Below are 22,524 nucleotides of genomic sequence, written 5' to 3'. Positions count from 1 at the left end.
TGGTTAGAAAAAGCCAAACTACAAAGCAAAGGAAGAGAAAAGGCACAGGTTGTGACTAGGACTAGGACCAAGCATCTGTTCTAAATGCTAAAACTTGGGGGGCACTTGCAAAAACTCTTATTTAGCGCATATCTACCTTGTAAGTGGGTGGCGCTGTGGTCTAAACCACAGAGCCTAGGGCTTGCCAATCAGAAGGTCGGTGGTTCGAATCCCCACGAAGGGGTGAGCTCCCGTTGTTCGGTCCCAGCTCCTGCCAACCAGCAGTTCAAAAGCACGTCAAAGTGCAAGTAGATAAATAGGTACTGCTCCAGCGGGAAGTTAAACGGCGTTTCCGTGTGCTGCTCTGTGCGACTCAAAAATCCGGCACCGCCTCCCGCCTTCCATTGGACATAATAGGTAATATACACATTCCACTCTGTTTGGCCCAGTCATCAATTTGAAAGCCTTGTGCATTTTCTTGTTTTGTGGCGCGCACCTCTACTCAGGCCCTTTTGTGATTATCCATATGCAGTTATGCTGTCAGTATACCTTGGAATAAAAATGTTTCAAAGGAGAGGCAAAATGAATGCCCAACCCTGGATCTTTTAAAAGTCTTCATGGTGTTGGAACACAGCACAACAGTTTGCTTAGCCATTCTTCCTTATTCTTTGCATGGGATGCTGCTGGAAGTGGGCAGGTAGACTTGAGATGCTGCTGGGAGTGGGGAAGGTGGGGTTTTGTGTTAGGGGAGCAAGCAAGCAAGCTGTGTGGATATGAACAGAAGCCAAAAGTGTTCGAGCCCCGCCACGTTGGGCGATAGATTCCTGCCTTGCAGGGTGTGGGCTAGATCAGGCATATCCAACAGGTTGATCGTGATCTACCGGTATATCACTGGTGGATCATTGGCTCCCCCCAAAGAAGCTGAACAACTGTGGCTCCCCTAAAAAAAGCTCAACATTTTACCTTCTCCCTGAAAAAACTCAACAACTTTGACCCGAACCCCCCCAAAATGGGGCCCCCTCCTTCCTAATAAAGTTCAACAACTAACTTTGACCTGAACCCCCCAAAAGGGGGTAGATCACTGCCAGTTTTTTATTATGTGAGTAGATCGCAATCTCTTGGGAGTTGGCCACCCATGGGCTAGATCAGTGTTTCCCAACCTTGTGCCTCCAGATGTTTTGGGACTACAATTCCCATCATTCCTGACCACTGGTCTTGCTAGATAGGGATGATGGGAGTTGTAGTCCAAAAACAGCTGGAGGCACAAGGTTGGGAAACACTAGGCTAGATGATCCTCATGGTCCCTTCCAACTCTTATGATTCTACAAAGTTCAAAAGAGCCACTGGCCAGGTGGCACCTTGCAAAATGCATTGATAATCCAAGGCTTGTATAAGTGGACTGTGTGCACACCGTACATTTAAAGTGCATTGCTTCTCCCATGGGAACTGCCGTTTGTTAAGGACACTGGGAATTGTAGCTCGGGGGGGAGGGAACCACAGTTCCCAGGCTCTTTGGGGGAACCCATGTGCTTGAAGCGCATGGTGTATCTATGCAGGCTTCCCTGACACAGTTTTCCACGCTAATCGGGAAATGCCACCTGCCTGGATGGAACAGGCAGGGCAGGGAAGAGACCTCCCAGGGTGAGAGGCTGGGAGAAGAAAGAAAATCTCCCAGGTGAGAGATGGGACTCTGGGAGGGTCCCCCGCTTCCTGTGTGAGACAAGAGCTACCTTTGAGAGAGGACTCTGCTTTTTCTTTTCTCTCCCCCTCCCTCTGTTTTTATTTAGATTAGTTTCTTTTATCTTGTTGTACCATGAAAAAGCTTTAATAATGAGAAAAATGTCACCTGCTTTAAGCCCTCCTGGCGGGAAGTGAGAACAGTGGGGTTGTCTCTGCACACCGTTCCCATAGGCAGCACGCTTGCTACGATTGCCTAATAATAATAATAATAATAATAATAATAATAATAATAATAATAAACCCGGCATGCTCTAGCTTTTCTTCTCTTGCCACTCCTTTTTTAAAATTAGCTTCCTTTTAGGTTTTGATCCCTCTGCTTTCTGCTCCTGCTCTGGTCCCTTTGTTTTTCTCAAAGGGAAAGGTGCGGAGAGAAGGGGGGAGTGCATTGCGGCAGGGCTAGATTCAAAATGAATTTCTGCACCTGGTCCAGGGGGGAGGGGGGGGCTGGATTCTCTCTGTGGCATCCAAGATAGCTGAAGGGGCTTTGAAAACTTGACAGGTTATGAAAGCTTGGAGAAAAGTGAGGAAGGCAAAAGGTATCTGCCTGACTACGCAGCTTTCGATTATGTTCCTCTGAAGTCCCAATGCGGCCTTGAAGGGGGTGGAGGCAGAGAGGCGCCTGGGTAAGCAAATATATCATCAGCAGCTGAAGTAGTCCTCGGTTGTGAAAATGGCACTATACATATTTCAGCTTCCTGCTAGAAAGACACTGCCACTTAGCATGTCTGAAAGGCCTTGACTGGTTTGGGGACCCTGGATCCGGAGACCAGGATTCTCTGTTCCTTCAGAATAGAAAATTGGGCTGGGAGGACCCATTAGGACAGTTGGCGGGTAGAAGGCCGATCTCCCATCTATTGATAGTTCAGCGGATGAATTGCAGCAGAATTGCAAAGGGTTTCTGACCCTTGGCTGTTCAGTCGGTGCAAAAAGCTTTCTACCGCTTACCTTCTAGGATACTCAAAGATAGGCTGGCAAAATGAAATCTGCTTCATAGAGGCAGGTGCTTGTATGAAAAGATGGTGAGCAGGGTTCAAAATTAGCAGGGTGCCAGGCGCAAAATAGATTCTCCATTTGCAAGCACCTCAAGAAGTCTGGGTGCCATTTTTTGCGCCTGGCTGACACTCAAGGATTGCTGAAATGCATGTATATGTTAAGGATAGACAAGATGTTAAGGAGTTTAACAATAAACAGTGGAGTGTTTTGAAAACTGAAATATGGTACCAATATTTTTATGGTCAGCACCAAATTAAACACGTATTAACAATTTCTGCTAAAAGTGTCATATTGACAATGTAAAATAAAAAATTCCTTCAGTAGCACCTTAAAGACCAACTAAGTTTATATTTTGGTATGAGCTTTCGTGTGCATGCACACTTCTTCAGATGTGCATGCACACGAAAGCTCATACCAAAATATAAACTTAGTTGGTCTTTAAGGTGCTACTGAAGGAATTTTTTTATTTTGCTTCGACTCAGACCAACACGGCTACCTACCTGTAATATTGACAATGTGTCACTTATGTGAATTGTATATTAATTCATGCTTGCAAAAATGATAAATAAAAAGTGTTGCTGACCTCTCTTCCCCATCCCCACCCCCAGTGGCGACTCGACATTCTGTTTTGGCGCCCACAACCCAGGTCCCAGAAGCCATTTGGCTCCTAGGCTTTCTATTCCAGTTTCTAACACAGAGGTGAGTTCAGTTCTCGAAACATCACACTATACTGCTTCAGCACAAATGAGGAGACCCTGTGTTAAAAGCTTGCAGTCTAAAAGCAAGACTGGAGAGAGAACAGAGGGCTGGGTGCAAGAGCAACGTGGGGTTGTTGTGAACAAATGAATGGTGTGGCACAGAGACTTTGCTGCGCTTCAAGTCTTTCGTGTCCCTTGCTTTTTTTGCAAGAGCACCATCGAAAAGGTGTGTTTGGAGGGATTTGAAGGAGGGGAGAGGTACCGGTAGCTTTCCATTGTAGGTGAAGAAGAAGAGAGGTTCACGCTGGCGGGGGCGACAGTAAAAAGCTGTAACAGCAATGGCTCTGATTTTGCGTTGTCTGTCTGGTTGCTCGCTGCTTAAAGTGTTGCTCAGTGAGTTCTGCTACCCAACAGGGACAGGACTGGGAGTTGTAACATGCTTGGTAGTGGAGATGACAGCAGGTGCCTCCAGGCTAGAAATGCGAGTTCGGTTACCTGCGAAATGGTTGATCGCTGCACAATTCCAGAGGCTGTTGCATTGTGCCATGGAAATAGGATCTCTGCCTCGCTGGGCATGTGAGAAGGAAAAAAGGACTTTTGTTTCCTGCAGCGAGTCACAACTGTGCTACTGAAACTACCAAAATAGAAATGGACGGACAATCCTTCATAAATTGTGTAACAACCAGGCGTAATTCAAGGGGTCGACTTTTGCCTTGAGAGGCCCAGTGGAATTGGCAGCCTTCAGACCTCCAGATGTTGTTCACCTCCGGTGTTCGAAATTAGGCAGGTGTGTTTTGCTACTGGTGCATGTCCAGTTGCGATTACGTGGAGATTTCTGGGCGCCAGGTTGGCGGCCACAGTTTAAAAACCTCTGCCTTGGTCCATCTTTAATTCCATTTCCACTGTGTATGTTTCTCCATTTTTGCATACAGGGACCAGTGAATTGTTGTAAGAGCAAGCTACAGGTCAAGAAATGTAGTTGAGATCATAGAATCATAGAATTCGGGCATTGGAAGGGACCCCAAGGGTCATTTAGTCCAACCCAATGGTGAACAGACCTTCCGGTTTGGCGACCACGGCTGAGATTCAAGGTGCCATTTGGCGCCTAGCTTATATACCCGAGTTTCTAATACTTTTCCCATCAGCCCCAGACAGCACGGACAGTGTTTGGGTATGATGGGAATTGTGGTCCCTGTAACATAATTGCTCTTGGAGGCTAGGAGTAAGTGGGATGACTTTTCATATAACTGGGTATTGTTGAGGCTGTTGCCTGATTAAGGAAATCTCATTTGATTTGATCTGATTCAATCGGCATATGAGCAAAACTGCCCTAGGAAGAAGCATTCTCTCTGTGTGACTATATAAAATTAACCACTGCCAATCCATTGTGCAGCTTTCATCATGGTATGCATTTTGGTGGTTTTGTGACCATATTCCTGGGAATGGCGTGTGCTAGAAGCTGAACACGTAATATGTACAGTGGTACCTCGACTTACGAACGACTCGACAACCAAATTTTTTGACTTACGAGTGGGGCAAATGGCCGCACGCTTACGAATTTCTCGATACATCCAAACGGAAACCACAGCGGTTTTAGATAGGGTTTTTCGACTTACGATTTTTTAGATGGGGTTGCTTCGACTTACACATTTTTCCATTTCCAATGCATTCCTATGGGAAATCGCATTTCCAATGGCACTTTTTGTCTGATGAATTTTTCGACCTACGAAGGTGCCTTCGGAACAGATTAAATTTGTAAGTCGAGGCACCACTGTATCTATCCCTTGAACTCCATAAATCTTTTTGTTGCTGTTTCTTGACTTTTAACTTGTAGAGGAGCAAGTTCTGCTTCTTGTGTTCTGTAAAGGGGCCAATTGCATCCGTTTCAGAGCTGTCTGTGCCGTAATTCAGTGGCAGAGCACATTCTGCGCATGCAAAAGGTTCGGTCCCTGACATCTCCAGGCAGCATTGGAGAAGACTGATTTTGGAGATCCACTCTCAAGAGTAGACAGTACTGAGCTGAGTGGACCAGTGGGCTGAAATCTTTAGAAGGAAGCTGCCTACATACAACAGCAGCTGCTTCCACTCTTAAATTTTTGTGATGCTTGGTTTGGTCACGTAGCCAGCAGTATACCACATGTTGAAAAATCAGTCTTCTGTACTAATGATAAGGTTTCAGGACTCACTTCCAGGATCACCGCAATTGGAATTTGAGTGACCTCTTGGAGGTAAAATGATTGTGCTTTATAAGTCATCTGTGTGATGTCTGAGGACCACAAATACCCTCCTTCCTTCTCTCAAATGAGTGGGAAGCTTGTGACGGATGGCCGTGAATGTGCTTTTATTTCTCAGAGTAGAGATGGATATTTTTTAAAGCACCTTCCGGGGGTTTTCACAGCCCACTTCTTCTCAAAATGTCAAATATCTCCGCTTCCTGCCATGTGAAGTAGGATGAAGTGTTTTTAAGCTGTCATGATTTGTAAAGAACTCCGAAAGAGGCACAACTGCAATATTTGCTCAGAGCAAAATGCAAATGAAAAGGAGCCTACTTTTTGTCACTTCCCAGGTCCCATAATTTTGGAGGTGTTGATTTATGAGGTTTCCGCCTTTCTTACTCTTTAACAATTCAGGAATCATGTTTTTCCAAAAAGCATAGGCATCAGTTGTAGCCTAGTTAAAGCTGGCGAAGTGTAACAAAGGAAGCTGCCTTATACAGAGTCACACTGTTGGGCCATCTAGCTCAGTATTGTCTACACTGACTGGCAGCAACCCTCCAGGGTTTCAGACTCAGGGGTTTCTCTCAGCCCTACCTGGAGATGCAAGGGATGCTCTACCACTGAGCTATTACCTTTCCCTAGGTGTTTATTCTATTATTATTATTATTATTATTATTCATTAAATTTGTATACCACCCTTCATCTGAAAATCACAGGGCAGTTCACAGCAGAAAAATACAAAATGAGAACACAAAATACACAATAAAACAAAAACAAACCAATAACCCTCTTCCAACAAACATTTAAAGGCCCATATAATGTTAATCAGCCAAACCTGGGTATAGAGAAATGTTTTTGCCTGGCACCCGGCAAGAGCATTATACAAATGCCAAAATGTCTAGTTGCCACAGTTGTGAAGAATATTCTTATGTCATGAATGGTCCATGTCACCATTAAGGGGCGAAAAAGGTTGTAATAGTCCCTGGGTCAAGAGACTTTTTTCTTTTCTAAGTTCTCAAGGTTCTTAGCCTAGCTCAAGGTTGTCATCTGAACTAGCCAGATGTTAAACAGATAATCAATCACAGTCAATCCCAACATTTGAAAAATAAGACTTTAGAGCCGTTTTGCCCCAAAATGGCAACTAGACATTCTGTTCTGGCAATGGTAACCTTGGTGTAAGGAGCCATTTAGAACCTAGCTTATACCGGTATATCTGAGTTTCTAATACTCCCTGCTGGGTATGTAGCAGGAAGGAGCTCTCAAGGGTGGGTATTGCCACCAAAGGCCTGATTCCTGCAGCATTGGGAGTGGACCTCCTGGTGTGATGAAATTTGCGGGAGGGCTTCTCCTGCAGAGCACAGTGATCAGCTGCAGATATATGGGGGTGAGGAATTTCATTTTATTTTATGCCAATATGAGTACAGTATAGTAATCCTAGCCTAACTCACAAGGTGGCATTTGCAAAACTTTTTTAGTAAGATTGTAGTATGTGAAGCTCTTTGCACGCTGTAAAACACAGCACAAATGCTAAGTACTATGATTTGGGGGCCAGCTGTTCAGAGAGAGAAATTAAGCATCCCACTGGGATGGTTTGAGCCCCTTTCCACGATCCTCGACAGTTCTCTGGCTCGCAGCCAAGACATCCAGCCCTAAATCATAGCTCTACAATCACACATAGTTTAGGTGTAAGGAGGAGATCTGCCAGTAATCTGTAATAAGGCGGAACAGAGATAAAAATAACCTGTGTTTAATTGGGTGGTGACATTGGTACAATGACTCAGCTATCAAGGAAGTTTTCGAGAAGGGAGGCTATGTGCATCTGCTCCCGTGTAAAGCTTGTGAGATCCAAGGCAGCAATTTTAAAGGCTCTTTGGTGACGGTTGGTTCAAACTAGTCAAGATCATGTTACAGGGAGGAGGATATTATTTTGACTTTTGCTTTTGAAAGATCTTGCAGGTATGTTTCTGTGAGACGTGATTGTGGCATGTTTCATCTATAAGATTTTCGTAACAGGAATGTGTCGATGATGGGGCCATCTAACAGTGCCTTCTGATTGCTGGGATTCTTGCAAAGAATACTGGACTAGCTAGATCAGGGGTAGGCAACCTAAGGCCCCGGGGCCAGATGCGGCCCAATCGTCTTCTCAATCCGGTCCGTGGACAGTCCGGGAATCAGTGTGTTTTTACATGAGTAGAATGTGTGCTTTTATTTAAAATGCATCTCAGGGTTATTTGTGGAGCATAGGAATTCGTTCAATTTTTGTCTCTTCAAAATATAATCTGGCCCAACACATGGTCTGAGGGACAGTGGACCGGTCCACGGCTGAAAAAGGTTGCTGACCCCTGAGGTAGATGGAGGCCTGATCCTGCCAGGCACTTAACACATACTTGAGCAGAAGTGTATTCTCCTTCCTGCAGATTAGTTATGCCTTGGCTACTAAACTAAATGTATATTTTTGGTTAATTTAAAACACAGCTGTGAACTGCAGGCAGTGCAAGATGTTTGCACGACAAAATTCCATAGCTCAGGGGTAGAGCATCTGCGTTGCACACAGAAAGTCCCAGGTTTGATTGCCCGGCATCTCCAGGTGCAAGGCTGGCAATGACTAAGCTGGATTGGCCCAATTCTGAAGGAAATCCGCCCTGAGTGCTCACTGGAAGGACAGATCCTGAAGCTGAGGCTCCAATACTTTGGCCACCTCATGAGAAGAGAAGGCTCCCTGGAAAAGAGCCTAATGTTGGGAAAGATTGAGGGCACTAGGAGAAGGGGACGCCAGAGGATGAGATGGTTGGACAGTGTTCTCGAAGCTACGAACATGAGTTTGACCAAACTGCGGGAGGCAGTGGAAGACAGGAATGCCTGGCATGTTCTGGTTCATGGGGTCACGAAGAGTCGGACACGACTAAACATCAGCAGCAGCAGGGTACTACCGGTAGGTGCTCCAGTTGCCGCATGGGTGTCGTCAACACCACATCTGCTATTGTTGTTGCCTGCCTCCAGCAGAGAGCAAGAACAAGTAAAATAGGTGGTGGTAAAGATTCCTGCAGGATAAGGCTTAATTTGTCAGCTAGGACAATCCATTTTAGAATGGAGAGGAGGGGATGATGTCACAAAAGGGATTATGTCCCTGGGAAAGAACTGCCCGTTCCAATCTACGAAGTCGAAGTCCTTCTGTGACCTCCTGTGTGGCATTGTCCTTATGTCTCCACCCAACTCTTTTCATTGCAACCTATCCACAGGGTTCTCATGACCCTGGCAGGGACAGACTCGGCCAGTTGTAATCGCCTGGTTAAAATGTTCAGAATTCAGGCGTACTTTTACAAGATTACAGGAGATCTGCTGGGTGATACACAAGGCCCGTGTCGTCTAGCATCCTGTTCCCACAGTGGCCAACCACATGCCAGTGGGATGAATAAAGACCTAGGGAGTTTAAAGGCAACTGAAGCTGGATTCAGCCTTGTTCGTGCTCTTCAGTAGAGAAACAGTCTGAACCCTGAAGTACATGTTGATTTAGGACTCAGACGCACAAACCTTTAGCCCAATATTCACATGCCCATCAGTCCATGCATCTTATTAGAGTTGATAAAAAGTTTTCACTTGTTTCCCTTTATTTTTATTTTATTTTATTTTACATTTTATGGTTCCTAGTGATGGTGATTTGTGATTAATACATGTTGATTATATATTTGCATATCTTGACTATTTTATTTGCATTCCTAGTGATTTGGGTTGGGGTTGGTGACAACTTTGTAATATCATCAAGGGATCAAGGAACTCAGATGTTTGGGAATCCCTGTGTATCCAATATAGGATAATATGCAAAAAATATCCTACACAGTTAAATGCGGGTCATTTCAACCTGCAAAGTTAAAGGTTATCAGCTACTTCTAAAAGTTTGTGTTTTGTCAACATTTTTAAAGATATTTTATTTTGTGAGCTTCAACACTTCAGATATGTTGCAGAGTTTATTTAACTATTCCTTTGACTGCTGGCATTCAGTAATGCATTCCGGCCCTTTTTGCTGTGGTTAAATCTGGAACTTAAAAAAAAAAACTGTGTTCATTCTGTAGCCTCCTTCGTAACAATCCCATAAATATAACCAAAAGTTCAAGAACAGATGAAAATGATGTGGGCTGTCGTCTTTGATTATCAGAGCCTGTGGCCCAGTTCTTCCCGGTAGCCATCTCTCACTAAAGTCTTAATTCTTCATGAAACCTGACATTTATATCTAATGTACAATACGCCATTAAACTTGATGAGCAAAAGCTTCATTACAGATAGGGTTTTCCATGTCTTCACATAAAAATCCCCACTGGTTTTTAATGCTTCGCTTCCCAGAACTGCAGAGCCATAACCATGGTATATTGGCAATGTCGCCTGGTATTTAATTAATTTATAGATACAACTTGAAATCCATCCTTCATCTTCCTGCCTCAGCCTTCTGGTACCTGCTTGTAAAAGACTATATATAGGCCATATTATTGCTGTAACAATATACCAGATTTTGACACACACACACACACACACCCCGTCACAAATGGGGATTTCTTGCAACAGGCATCTCTTAGGTTTACAGGATTTCACTTTTGGGGAGCCCTGTGCGTGTGTGTCTGCAATATATATTAATTCTTACTTAATCATAGAATTGTAGAGTTGGGAGGGACCCCCAGGGGTCATCTAGTCCACCCCCCTGCAATTCTGGAATCTCAGCTGAAGCATCCATGACAGGTGGCCATCCAACCTCTGCTTAAAAACCTTCAAGGAAAGGAGACTTCACCACCTCCCAAGGGCGCCTGTTCCACTGTCGAAATCTCTTGGTGCTGCAGCAGCTGTACTTTGAAACCTCTTTATACCAGACAGGCACCTTTGTTGTGTGGTTTTGACACCTGCTAAAAATGTTTTCGTTGAGGCAAGCCTACCCAGACATGTCGTTTTATTATTTGTGGGCTCAAGGACTGCCTCTCCCCATATGAACCAACCTGGACCCCTGCGATCATCATGTGAGGCCTTTCTTCGTGTGCCCCCTCTGCAAGAGGTCTGGAGGGTGGGAGCACGTGAACAGGCCTTCTCTGCTGTAGCTCCCCGTTTGTGGAATGCTCTCCCCAGGGTGGCTTGTATAAAATGCAATGGTTGGAAAGGTCATTCCCAGCACTACCCCTACTCCCGCATGCTCAAGTGGAAAATGCTTCACAGCCACTGCATGACAATCCAGCCTTAGGATGGATTACATCGGCAGAATCCCACCTTATAAATATATAGTATATTTACATTATGTAGAATCCTATTCTATTTTCGCACCCTAGTCTTAAAAGGTTGAAGGCTAATATTCTGGATTGATGACCGAGGGTCACACCTACGGTTTCTATTCTGTGTCTGTCAATAAAACACACAAGCTCCACGCACATTCTGTTTTTAGATGTGTACTCTTAAGGAGTGCCAACAACGTGGGTGGAAGCCCGAGGGCAGAAAACTGGTACACAGAGTAGACCTTGTGATTCTAATAGTGTACGTTGGAATTGATTTGCCATGGATGGGCTTCCGCCAGGAGACTTGGCTGGCAACTCTTATTGGGGAATCCTCAAATTTCTCAATGGCTTCTGTTGAATTTTAGGTTTCTGGGACTTTCCAGATTCTCCTCACTATGATCCCATTTGCGAACACTTTTGAACTCTGACATAGTGATTTGTCCCATACCAGGTTCAACAGTTGCCAATACATTTTTTGTGTGCGAGTTTTGCGTGATCCGCCACATCTGGGGTTCTGTTTGCTGAATTTAGGTGACTAAACTCAGACCCTTATTTTGCATGGGACCCAGGTAGCGCTGTGGTTAAACCACTGAGCCTAGGGCTTGCTGATCAGAAGGTCGGCAGTTCGGATCCCTGTGACGGGGTGAGCTCCCGTTGCTTGGTCCCAGCTCCTGCCAACCTAGCAGTTCGAAAGCACATCAAAATGCAAGTAGATAAATAGGAACCGCTACAGCGGGAAGGTAAACGGCGTTTCCATGTGCTGCTCTGGTTCGCCAGAAGCAGCTTTGTCATGCTGGCCACATGACCTGGAAGCTGTACGCCGGCTCCCTCGGCCAATAATGCGAGATGAGCGCGCAACCCCAGAGTCGGTCACGACTGGACCTAATGGTCAGGGGTCCCTTTACCTTTACCTTTCTCTCTTTAAAAAAAAACCTAAACAAACTAGGTTGTTAGCAGTCTGTGGTATCCATGCCGCATGTATCTTGGTAAATCCCTTTTGTAATAAGATATTTCAGGTAGACCACACAATAACCCCCCGTTTTGCTAGGTTTATGAATGCAACATGAATCTGAATATCCAAATACCTGGGACTTAACCAGTGCAGCAGATGGTGGCACGGAAGTCGGAAAGGTTATCTGATCTGCTGTGTGTGCCTCAGTTGGAGGAAGTCTCAGGTTTCACATGCTAACAAGGTCTCTCAAATCTTGCATCATGGCGGTGCCAGCCAGCCTGAGAGCACAACACAAATAGAAATAGCATTTATTAATCAAAGGAGGACGTGTAGAGATGCTGAAACTTCATTCATTAATGAAAAGATGGTGGTGATTCACTCTTTCACATGGTTTTACTTCAATGAAATCGAGAGAGAGAGAAAGTGGGACAAGGATGTTTTGTTTTGTTTTGTTTGCAGTAGTTGTTGGTCACTGTGATTGTTTGGAGGAGGGGCTTTGGTTGCGGGCTGACCCCTTTTTTATATAAATATCCCTTCCTACACCAAGTAATGAGGGACCTAGGTGGCTCTGTGGGTTAAACCACTGAGCCTAGGGCTTGCTGATCAGAAGGTCAGCGGTTCGAATCCCTGTGACGGGGTGAGCTCCCGTTGCTCGGTCCCAGCTCCTGCCAACCTAGCAGTTCGAAAGCACATCAAAATGCAAGTAGATAAATAGGAACCGCTACAGCGGGAAGGTAAACGGCGTTTCTGTGTGCTGCTCTGGTTCGCCAGAAGTGGCTTTGTCATGCTGGCCACATGACTTGGAAACTATACGCCGGCTCCCTCAGCCAATAATGTGAGATGAGGGCGCAACCCCAGAGTCGGTCACGACTGGACCTAATGGTCAGGGGTCCCTTTACCTTTACCTTACACCAAGTAATTACTATAGACCAGGGGCCAGCAAACTTTTTCAGCCGTGGACCGGTCCACTGTCCCTCAGACCTTGTGGGGGGCCAGACTATATTTTGAGGGGAAAAATATGAATGAATTCCTATGCCCCACAAATAACCCAGAGATGCATTTTAAATAAAAGGACACATTCTACTCACGTAAAAATACCAGGCAGGTCCCACAAATAACCAGAGATGCATTTTAAATCAAAGAACATATTCTACTCGTGTAAAAACATGCTGATTCCCAAACCGTCCGCGGGCAGGATTGAGAAGGCGATTGGGCCGCATCCAGCCCCCGGGCCTTAGTTTGGGGGGCCCTGCTATAGACTGTTCCCCAAGAATGAATATCCTGAAACAGCCTGGTCCAGCCAGAAACTTGTGGAATTTTTAAGCCCTGTTGCCCAGGATCTCTCCCTTCGGCCCAGCACCCAGGAAGGGCAACAAATTAAGAGAGAAGCTGTGGATTTAATGCATTGTTGCAAAGCTCAGTGGATGTAAAACTTAATGAAACCTTGGGAAATATTCTAAAAACACAAGGTCATAGCTTAAACGCCCATCTAATCTAGCTTTTGGAGAAGATTTCAGTGGGAAGGGGGGCATCCTCTTTAAACCAACAGAGGGGAAATTCTGAATATAAAATACCAGCCTATTGGGAAGATACACAGATACTTCCAGTTGAAATAAAGCAGGCATCCCCAAACTTCGGCCCTCCAGATGTTTTGGACTGCAATTCCCATCATCCCTGACCACTGGTCCTGTTAGCTAGGGATCATGGGAGTTGTAGGCCAAAACATCTGGAGGGCCGCAGTTTGAGGATGCCTGAAATAAAGCCAACCTTAGGCTTTCTTAGCTAGTTTGTTCAGAGTTACTTGCAAAAAAATAGCGAGGGAGGTAACCTCACCAGCACCTTCCACGGAGATGCTTTTGTCCAATCGTGAGAGATACTCCATTTTCTTATGCCAGTTTATGCAGCCAATGAAAGTTTGAAGGCTGGATCCATCTCCCTAATGACTTTCAACTTGGATTACAAAAGAGCTGGCCAGTTAGCTTTTGTGGGGCGAAGCAAGGGAAGGATTAACAAGGGTGCATATTCAGAACTGGAACACTGGATAGCTCTTGCTATTTAGGATTCACTTCTGTGACATGTAGGTGAGCTGGGTCAGAATATCACAGCTGTCCTGTTGCAAAGTACTCTGCATGGCTTTCAACAAGGAATAAAAATACAGTATAACATTCAATGACAACAAAAACTATAAGTATAAATATAGCAGAAAAACAGGTTTTTTTTGGGGGGGGGGGTCTTTTCCTAAACACATTCTTTACACCTGCCTGATTGGCTAATCCCTAGATTCCCATTCTAGCTTGTAAAATTTCCTTGTATGACCAACTATTGCTAGATTGTTCACCTGTTGTCCCATTTGCCTCATTCATTCATGCCTATGCCAGATTCCTAACTATTTCTTTGAGTTGTCCCTAGGTATGACTGCTTTTGGCAGTCCTTCATTCAGTAATATTAAAGCCTGACAGACAATGATAGAGGGATTGCATTTCATATTGCAGGAGTCCTGTGGAATTCCTTTATCCGCTTCTGAAGTGTTGGTCTTGGCATATCCCTTTATATAAAGTTGGGCACCTGGTGCTTTGCATTCTTCCAAGTTAAATACAGGCTGTACTAAAGAATTGCATCAGTAGGTTGTGTTGCTGTTTTTTTGTTGCAGGTAGTGCTCGAAACTAGTGTTTTGTGTACTTTTCAAAGAGCATTGCAACCTAATTTTAGCCAGATGTACGCGCTGGGGTCTGTGTGGGTGTGAGTACAGCAGCAATCCATTCTCCCTGTAGTCAAAGCAAGCTAAAAAGCGTCCCCTGGGGGAGCCAATCTGTATCTTTTTATCCATATGCCTGGAGGGGATTGATGGGCAGCTGTGTGCAATTCTGATCTCTGAATGAGCTCACTGCCTGCCCTTGTTGCATAGCAAAGGGGTCGAGTTCCCACGAGTTATATTGGCCTCCAGCTAGGCTACCAATTTATTTAAAAAGTACTCTCATTTTTCACCCTTGTTTTGGGTTTTGACCATGCTGGTTGTGTGTATTACAAGAAAGAATTGGCACTGGGTGAGATCTGAGCATACTAAGATTCCTAACTTGCTTTTTTTTCTTTACCTTTACCTATAAAGGCAGTACTCAGGAAGGAGGCCTGAGTGACCTCATTGCCCTGCATTCAGAAAGCGGGCTCATAATGCAAAATAAGTAGATCCATGCAGATTATAAAAGTCACAGAGAGCAACATTTATTGGTGTTAAACTTTTTAGTGCCCAATATAAACATTTCTTGCATAGATGCCCTTGAGAGATTGTTTTCCCGCACACCGTCATAATCTATAGTGGTTTGGGATCAGTCGCGCTTGCGGGGTTGAAGTAATTGAGCAAGACTTTTGAAAGCGTTCAACCCTTGTTCCTCTTGGCTTGTGTGCAAGTGGCAAAGGAAGTTGTTGATGGGATTCTGCTGTAATAAAGGTAAAGGACCCCTGACAGTTAAGTCCAGTCGCAGACAACTCTGGGGTTGTGGCGCTCATCTCGCTTTACAGGCCGAGGGTGCTGGCGTTTGTCCACCCGCAGACAATTTTTCCGAGTCATGTGGCCAGCATGACTAAGCAGCTTCTGGAGCAACGGAACACCGAAACCAGAGCAGCTCATGGAAACACCGTTTACCTTCCCGGCGGAGCGGTACCTGTTTATCTACTTGCACTTTTATGTGCTTTCGAATTGCTAGGTGGACAGGAGCTAGGACCGAGCAACGGGAGCTCATCCCGTCGCGGGGATTCAAACCGCCAACCTTCTGATCGGCAAGACCAAGAGGCTCAGTGGTTTAGATAAACATTTAGCAATATGGCTGCTAGCCACAAGGGTTATGTCCTACCTCCGCTGTATGCCTTTGGATACCAGTTCCTGGGAATCACAGGTGGGAAGAACATCATTGTACTCAAGTTCTGCTTTCAGGCTTCCTACAGGTATCTTGGTTGGCCTCTTTGAGAACAGGATGCTGGACGAGATGGGCCTTCAGCCTCGCCAAGTAAATTATGATAGCAAATGACCACCAACTAGGCATAATGCTGTTACATCACACTGCAGCTGGTGTGTCATGGTGGCATCATTGTATTAACTGGTAAAACTTAAGAGCATTTCTCCCAGTAGTAAAGCAATCATATCAGTGCGTAGTTTGTTTTAGCATTGGCATGAACGTGCAAGATTGCTGGACTGGTCTTGTCCAGCTTTCTCAAAGGGCTTTGGGTTTCCTTAACTGCTATTCTTTCAGTGGGTGTTAGTGATCAGATGCACAGCTTATTATATCCCAGTTGAGTTTGCGCCCTGAATCCACAGAACATTGCTGAGAAAATAGGCAGAAATAAGCCGACATAGTCCAATGAACTATATAAGCCAAGAACTAATCCTGACACCATTGACCCAGTATGTGGCCTGTTCTTGGGATAATTCCATTAGTCGATAAAATGAGGATTATGATTGCTATCTGTGAAACAGAGATCATGACAGATGATGGGATGTGTATGTGATAACATACTATTTTGTTTTGTTTTTAAGTAGGCTTGTTGGACAAAAATAAGTTTTCAAATGATGCCTTTAAAATTTCCCAAGACTGCAGTTCATTGAGGGCCAGGGATGATGGATAAACACTCATATTTGGAGAAAGAATTATACTGCAAAGATACATGTACACTCAGTCTCATATATCTATATATTAGATCAGTGTTTCCCAACCTTGAGCCTCCAGATGTTTTGGGACTACAACTCCCATCATCCCTAGCTACCGTAGCAAGACCAGTGGTCAGGAATGAGTCCGAAAACATCTGGAGGCACAAGGTTGGGAAACACTGTATTAGATGTTCTAATCATTCTTAAACACCATTTTTTGTTGAATTGTCAGGGCATCTCTATATGTGTAAGATTGCAGAGCAAGAATAGTATTGGTAATTTAAGTACCTAGGTGAATTTTGCAAGTCAACTGTGGTTTTCCATGTGCATAGAGATTTTGTGGTCTTACATGTTTAGCTTTTCACAAAGAGAAAGTTGCAAGCAGGGTGCATTTGATTTAAATCAAATTGATTTAAATCACTAGTCAGTAAGACTTGATTTAAATCATATTTTTTTACAGAAAGACTCATTCTTGCTGGTATAGTCTTAACATTTACGACCAGATGAAGGTTTCATTTTTGGAATAATAAATTTTCAGAGTCGTTTTTACAGTTATATCAAAAATTACTGACTGTTAGAAATACATAGACCAATAATTATGAAATTATTGTGAGGTTTAATAAGTTAACTTTATATTTGGACAACTTTTCTGCTGTACCTTATCGGAAGGAGAAAAATAATTATTTCCTTAATAACAATTTAAACAATTTATTTAACTAAAACAATAACATTATAGCATATGTATCCATGTTTGTTAACTGATGTGGTTAAAAAAAAACACCATCGACTGAGTTTTAGCACACATGAAAAACTTAAACAAATCCTTATTTCCTGATGAATAGCCTTTGGACTATAATGTAACTTAAATAGAAAAATAAAAAAATTCCTTCAGTAGCACCTTAAAGACCAACTAAGTTTTTATTTTGGTATAAGCTTCCGTGTGCATGCGCATGCACACGAAAGCTTATACCAAAATAAAAACTTAGTTGGTCTTTAAGGTGCTACTGAAGGAATTTTTTTATTTTACTTCGACCCAAACCAACACGGCTACCTACCTGTAACCTTAAATAGAAAACTATCTCTAGAAAGATTTTTCCTCCAAAAGCATTTTATTTTAAAAATGCAATTTAAATTTTTAAAAATCTGTTTAAAATTTTAAAATTGATTTTTTAAAAAAAATATAATTTATTTTTATCCACCCTTGTTGCAAGCTGTAGGTAGAAGAGGCATAGCTTGTTAGCAAAGCACCTGCTTTGTGTGCAGAAGTTTGTATGTTCAGTTGTTGGCATTTATAGGTACCAGGGCACGGGAAGATGCTAGAGACTCACTACCAGTCAAGGTAGATGAGGGGTAGCCCACATGGTGCCTCCCAGATGTTGCTTGGCCCCAACTCCCATCATTTCCATCCAACATGTCCAGTGGCCAGGGATAATGGGAGTTGCAGGCCAGTTGTATCTGGAGAGCACCACAATGGCTATTCCTGCAGTAGACAATACTGAGTTGGATGGGCCAATGGCCTGACTTGGTATACTGGTAAGCCAGTTTCCTATATTCTTACATTTTAATCTGATGATTCACCGATAAAATAGTGAATGCAAGCTAGCATTGGTGAGGCTGGTTTTAAGGATACACTTGTCTGGCATTCCTTTCCATGTTTCAGCCGAAGTCAGCACATATATCGCAACTGATAGTTGTTGAGTTTGATGTGAAAGTCTCCCGCAGTTCTTTCTTGGGCCCGGAGCTCATTGTAACCTTGCACAAATCCATGGTGTCTCATCTTAGTTCAACTCCACTGGTTTTGCTAAAAATAATTGCCAAGCGAATTTTATATACAAGGTTGTAGAAATTAATTAAGGTTAGGTAAATGTTAGGTTAGGTTTATAAAATGTATTAATCTTTTCTCACAACAGAGCCCCCCCCCCCAAAGCTGTCAAGGATATAATACAGTAGTTTCTAGCTCTGATCGAGATCTTGGCAAGAGGTGTGCAGCCTTGAAAAGTGTCCTGTGTTCCTTTATGTGGGTTGTCTTCTCTGAAGCAGAGGTGCTTTATCGCAGGAAAATTGTTCCAAGCTGTTTCAGTTTATTTCTACTGTATTCTAAACTAAAAAGTTGAGGTAGCTAGCTGTTATTTGTGGAGAGGAACTTAAGATTTTTCCAGCTGCCTAACTTGCTTGCTTGGTCCTGAACAACATTTTGTCGTCCTGTTGCAAGAATGGGTAAAAGTTTTGTTGCTGTTTGCTTGAAGAGTCCACATTTCCTCCTAGGCAACCTTCGGCCAGGGTGAGGTGGGAGGAGCCAGGAGCAAAAAGTGGGCGGAGCAACTAATGTTAATTTCTCCTTCAGACAGTAGATTCCTTTCTACATACACACACAAGCATCCCTCTCCTGGGTAAGCAAGAAGAATTATCGGAATGCAAGGGCACATTCTAACCAGGCACACAATTCTAGAAGTGTGTGAAGCAAGACCAGTGAGTGGCTTAGCTCATGAGGGAGTGTGGCCTGGGGGGAAACTTGAGGGCCAGATAGAGAGGCCTGGAGGGCCACAGCGAATCCCCAGGCTTGAGGCTTCCCACCGTTAACCTATTGAAATTAGAAATGGATTTTTTTTTTACCAGAAAGTAAAAGGACGGGTGGCGTTGTGGGTTAAACCACAGAGCCTAGGGCTTGCTGATCAGAAGGTCGGTGGTTCGAATCCCCGCGACAGGGTGAGCTCCCATTGCTCGGTCCCAGCTCCTGCCCACCTAGCAGTTCGAAAGCACATCAAAGTACAAATAGATAAATAGGTACCGCTACAGCGGGAAAGTAAACGGCGTTTCCGTGCACTGCTCTGGTTCACCAGAAGTGGCTTAGTCATGCTGGCCACATGACCCGGAAGCCGAGATGAGTGCCACAACCCCAGAGTCATCAGCGACTGGACCTAACAGACAGGGGTCCCTTTACTTTACCTTTAAAAGTTACCAAGAGTCACACCAGAGGAAGATCCCTTTGCAAATTCCCTGGATGCTTGTTAAACACGTTTGCTTTCTTTGAAAGACCTACATCGGCTCCCAGTACGTTTCCGAGCACAATTCAAAGTGTTGGTGCTGACTTTTAAAGCCCTAAACGGCCTCAGTCCAATATACCTGAAGGAGCGTCTCCACCTCCATCTTTCTGCCTGGACACTGAGGTCCAGTGCCGAGGGCCTTCTGGCAGTTCCCTCACTGCGAGAAGCCAGGGAACCAGGCAGAGGGCCTTCTCGGTAGTGGTGCCCGCCCTGTGGAACGCCCTCCCACCAGATGTCAAAGAGAAAAACAACTACCAGACTTTTAGAGGACATCTGAAGGCAGCTTTTAATGTTTAATAAATTATTGTATTTTAATACTTCTGTTGGAGGCCGCCCAGAGTGGCTGGGGAAACCCAGCCAGATGGGCGGGGTATAAATAATAAATTATTATATTATAAATTATTTTTATTGCTCTTTTACTGCTGAAGGAACAGAATTTCCGTTAGGGTAGGCCAGTCTGGGATCCCTTAGCTTCTTCTTAAGAGAAGGGCAGTGTTAGAAAGGACATTCCAAAAGGCTTTCCAAAACAGATGGTTTTCAAGTATAGTTACACGGGATTTTAATAACTTGAACACAGCAAATGGATGTGGTGGCAATGACTGATTGTGGAAATAGCTCCTTTGCAGCTTTCGTTCCGGAGACTAGTTTTTATGTAATTTCATATGCTAATTCGGAGGCTATCACTCTCAGTGCAGAGGCAAGATGGGAGTTATAATAAACCATTTCCAGGATGGATGGACGGATTGTTGTTTACAAGCAGCATTTAGTGCCATAAATTATATAGAGGAGAACAATTGACATGTTAGTTGGAAGGCACAAATAACTTCATTTTAGAAAGGCTTGTCCTGAATATGTGAGAATGAAAGTTTGTAATTTGGATTTGCCATTATATTGCAATTTACTGTTTTAAGATGGCTATAATTAAATATACTCTCTGGCGCTTATTTCCCAAAACTGGATGTCTTAAGACCAAACCACCACATGGTGGTGAAAACCTGGTTTTTGGATTAACTGATAAGGAACCTGAGATGGATTATCTGATAAGGAAAGGCAGGATTACCTGGCATCTTAAATAAGCCACAGAGGAGATGGTGTCAGCCAAGTGAGATGTTTTGTGGTGGCATTAGTTATCTGGGGGTTTCCAGAGTGTACAGGCTGCTTTCCCTGTTCATTTAAACTTCTTGGATCTCTGAATGCTATAATAGAGATGAGCTTCACATTACACAGAAGGAAGTAGCAGAAGTTTTAGGGTGCAGGTGGGAGACCCTGCTTTTGAATGCTTAGACCAGTGGTTCCCAACAGGTGGTCCGGGGACCCCCAGGGGTCCGCACGCTATGCCAGAGGGGTCCGCAAGATGCTATTAGAATAAAAAAATATATTAAATATATTTCGTATGATAACAGATTTTTTGTTTTGGCCGCTTCCTGCATGAGCAGAGTCTAGCGCAAAACTAGAATTAGATAGAGGCAGTAGTTCTGCTATATGCCGTTAGGTGGCGCTTTACAAAACACTACTGTATTGCAAAGAGGCAGTGCACACATTCTACTAACGCTCACCTCCCCAAGATGCTTTGCGCGCGTCGGCTTCATTTGTGCGCTACTGCGCAGGTACCCTGTCTTCTCCATTCTCCTCCCTGGCGCGCGCTGCATCTTTGCAAAACAGTAGTGTTTGTAAACAAAGCGTTGTTTTTCGCGGAAGCTACAGTTCGCGTAGTTAAAAATGGACCGTTGGTTAAAAAGTGGTTCGTTAAAACGACAAAGGCCTACAGATGAAGAGGAAGAACTGTAAAAAACGTATAAATATAAAATATAAAAAGACTCTTAATTTGGCTCTCACTTTTTAATTTTAGGATTAGGAATTAATGGGGGTCCTTGTCACAATAGCGGCTCGATGAGGGGTCCTCGAGAAAATTTTGTTGGGAACCCCTGGCTTAGACTTTTAATCAGCTAATTAATCAAGAGAGATTTAGAGTAGCACTGCCCATAATTTGCCATGCAGGTTTTTGTTTTGTTTTGTTTTTGTTACATGGGGATGCATTAAAAATAATAATCCACTAGCAGTATCTCTATTGGGGAGGCATTCCTACCTTCGTACTAAGTTTTTCTTGTCGGGAAGTCTTCTTTTGTACATAGAGGATTTTCAGAGCATGAGCCTGGAGTCCAAAACTGTATGATCTACCCGCCTCATTCCCATCTTCAGACCAAGAGAGTCACTTGCACATAGAAGCTGCTGCCGACCTACACTTTTGTTGCAGTGCAGGCCCAGAATAAAACATTTTAGAAATGTAGGACCTAAGTCCCACCCGGGTATTAGGAGCAATGGAACCAACACAAAGAGGCAACATGCCAGGCAGGATACAACAAGATTTATTTGCTCAGCATATGCTAAGTAAATGGTGCAGTGCAATCAGCTCGCAACCTGCACACAGAATTGTGGATTTTCAATACTTTTATACAGTCAAAAACAGGCCAACACCTTATTTCCTTAACTACAAAAACACATGTCTTCCAAATGCAATACACCCTTCTCCCTTATCTGGTCCTGTGAACCCAGCTTGTACTCCCCTCCTCCTTTACTGGGCGTGTAGAGAAAGGCAGGCATTTGATAACAGTTTGCAAGCTACACGCCCATGGGGCCCCCTGCCTGTGTATTTGAATCCTAAATACTATGCAACTATTTTCATATCAATTATGTGTGTCTTAAATAAAAGTACTGGCCCTTCAGTATGTGTAAAGTTGGGGTGCTGTAAGCCTCCCCCTGCTCATGTTTGAGGAGGGGGAGCAGTAATCTCCAGCAGCACCTGGCTTCCAGGAAGAGCACTGTGGCCAGGGCCAACTCATTGAATGACCAGATCACACAAACTGTGCTGCGGCCACACAGAAGCTGACTGGACTGGCCGTTCAGCACTGGAGTTGAGACAGTGTGCTCTACTGCATAGCACACACTACTGCTGGTCACTTCTTTCTGCCTATTGGTAGAGCCGGTCCTCACTTGTACACTACCATAGCCGCCTCGCC

The 22,524-nt window shown here is 44.1% G+C and overlaps 1 protein-coding gene across 1 annotated transcript in view; it reads left to right on the top strand.

The window, feature by feature from the left end:
• Positions 1-22,524, top strand: part of CABLES2 (Cdk5 and Abl enzyme substrate 2) — a 52,062-nt gene that overhangs the window by 11,114 nt on the left and 18,424 nt on the right. The gene's annotated exons all lie outside the window — the stretch shown is intronic.

Source organism: Zootoca vivipara, chromosome 7, assembly GCF_963506605.1.
Source record: "Zootoca vivipara chromosome 7, rZooViv1.1, whole genome shotgun sequence".
Lineage (NCBI taxonomy): Eukaryota > Metazoa > Chordata > Lepidosauria > Squamata > Lacertidae > Zootoca > Zootoca vivipara.
The sequence above is the reverse complement of the archived record's forward strand: the minus strand, read 5'-3'. Positions and strand labels throughout refer to the sequence as shown.